General features: G+C 45.0%; 1 protein-coding gene across 1 annotated transcript in view; it reads left to right on the forward strand.

Moving 5' to 3' along the window:
* Window positions 1-2,500, forward strand: part of igfbp2b (insulin-like growth factor binding protein 2b) — a 16,986-nt gene that overhangs the window by 7,841 nt on the left and 6,645 nt on the right. The gene's annotated exons all lie outside the window — the stretch shown is intronic.

Below are 2,500 nucleotides of genomic sequence, written 5' to 3' on the forward strand. Positions count from 1 at the left end.
AAGATTTTTATTGCCTTCTCAATATACCAAACGAGGTCTCCATAGGCCTGCACTGTGACCTTGACTCCAGTCTGTATACCCTGTTTGCTTATTAAATATGAGCAGTAAACATGTCCATTCATAGGCAAATATAATACTGCGGCTAACTCTTGAATTGCCAACTCTATAATGTCCTTAAATCAACTTCACTGCTCGCTTAGCGTGTGTGTGTGTGTGTGTGTGTGTGTGCGTGTGCGCATTTGTTTGTGTGTGGTGTGTATATATATGTATATAATATATATATATATATATATATATATATAAAGGGGGAATGGGTTTTGGTGATGTTAAATGTTAAAATCAGCAGTTGCTATTGAAGTTGGTCATTTGTTCATAGATTTTGTTGTCTTGCTTGATTTTTTGGGGCGTGACCATCTTAAGATCTCTTCTCTCTCTCTCTCTCTCTCTCTCTCTCCCTAGCTCTCTCTCTCTCTCTCTCTCTCTCTCTCTCTCTCTCTTTCTCTCTCTCTCTCTCTCTCTTTCTCTCTCTCTCTCTCTCTCTCTCTCTCTCTCTATATATATATATATATATATATATATATATATATATATATATATATATATATATATAAAGAACAACAACAACCAAAAAAACAAAACAGACAAGAAAAAAAAAGCACCCATTGAGAAACCGGTTATAACCAGCCCCTAGTTTAGATGAAGGATGCTGGTTCTTGGAAAGATCTGATGTGGAAAGGCCCGGCAGGAATTTAGTCTGTTCATTTTAAAAATAAAGATGGTGCAACTCTGGCAACTCAGCTCTTCTTGTTCTCTCTCTCTCTCTTTTTTTTTAAATTTTCTTTTTGAAAAATGTTTCTAGAAGGGCTTCATCTGAGCGGTGATTGTGGCGTTGCGCTGTGAGAGAGTTTGTCAGAGCGTTGGGAGACATCAGTGACGCTGGGCTGAGCTGCACATCTTAATGGTCCTAAGAGGCGTGAGTGAGCTCACCCAGACCACACAGCTGATGTCGGGCAGACAGAGACAGAGGAGAAGGGAGAGGAGAGGAAACGAGAGGAGAGGAAACGAGAGGAGGGGAGAGAAAACGAGAGGAGGGGAAAGGAGAGGAGAGGAGAGGAGGACTTGGACTGACGGATGTTGCAAAGGCAGAAAGGGATGTTTTAGAGTGTGTGTAATGGCAGGTGTTCTCTGCAAAGCATGACGTCCAACAGTTCCTGAAATGAGCCAAGCCTCAAAGAAGGCTCTTCCAGAGTTAAACACTATTCTTAGGCCTCGGTTTCCTCACGCACTGGCCCCAAACCCTAGATGGCCGTGTCCAGCGTTCGACAGCACAGAGAGCTGTCACATCTCCCTCACGTCTCCGCGGGTCACCGTTCCAAGCGGCGGTGACATCATGCGATCCCGTCTGAGTGACTACAGCGGGCGCACGGCCAGCGGGCGTAGCTGTTTTAACTGCGGTTCTCTTCTGGTGTCGGTGTGTTCCTTTCTGCAGTCAGACATTCACAGGCGGAGGGAGGGATTAGATCACAGGCCCGAGCGCTCGGTGTGAGACCCAGCCAAACCAGGCCGCCACCCTGCTCCTCCTCCAGAGAGCGAGCGACCCACTCAGCCCCAGTGACATTACTGGGAGTGACATTTACCAGTGGCGCCTCTCAGGGGATAAGCTCGGTCTCAGTGCTGCATTCCACAGTAAATGGGCAGACGGTGTCTGTGGGGGTCCATTAATAGAGGAGAGCGGGGCTCTGATTGACTCTGGTGATTAAAGCCAGGTGAACGGGCGTCCTTACGGGATATGTTTCTGACAGGAGTGGCAGAGGACAACAGCCCACTTCTCTGCCTGTAAAAATCACATATCCGCTTAGCATGGCTGTTGCATAATGACAAAGACAGCTTATACCCACAGATCTGTTTTTTTTTTTCTTTCCAGTCTCCTCCAAACTTCTGATGATGACTTTGTTGGTACTACTCTTTTATACTAAACGGTCTGGCGTTTTAGACCTTTAGACATAAGTGTGCTTGTTTTGAGGATGTTGTTAAACATTATTTTGAGGGAGAGGATAAGATAGCGGGCCTAGGAGCCTAGCTGGCATGTTCTTGGCTGTATGTGCGCGCTGGAGATAAAAGCCTGCTATCTTCTCTCTGCTTTGTTCGTCTCTGTCAGTAGCTATGATTAGGACCTGACCATTAGCTTGTCTCTAAGGCTCTCTGATGAAATGCCAAAGGCCCTGATATTGTCTTTGGTTTATTAACAAAATGGTTTCTCTCCTCACCACCATGTGGCCAGTGAGTTGTAATCTGATGACCTCCTGTGTGTTACAGTATGTCTTCTCAATACCTTTATTCATTCTCTGTCATGTAAGATGACGTCAAATGAAGTTTATAGATGTCTAATAACTATTGTGTGTGTGTGTGTGTGTGTGTGTGTGTGTGTGTGTGTGTGTGTGTGTGTGTGTATATGTGTGTGTGTGTGTACATTTGTATGTCTGTTTGTGTACATGTGTAT

This window comes from Chanos chanos, chromosome 10, assembly GCF_902362185.1.
Source record: "Chanos chanos chromosome 10, fChaCha1.1, whole genome shotgun sequence".
NCBI classification, from domain to species: domain Eukaryota; kingdom Metazoa; phylum Chordata; class Actinopteri; order Gonorynchiformes; family Chanidae; genus Chanos; species Chanos chanos.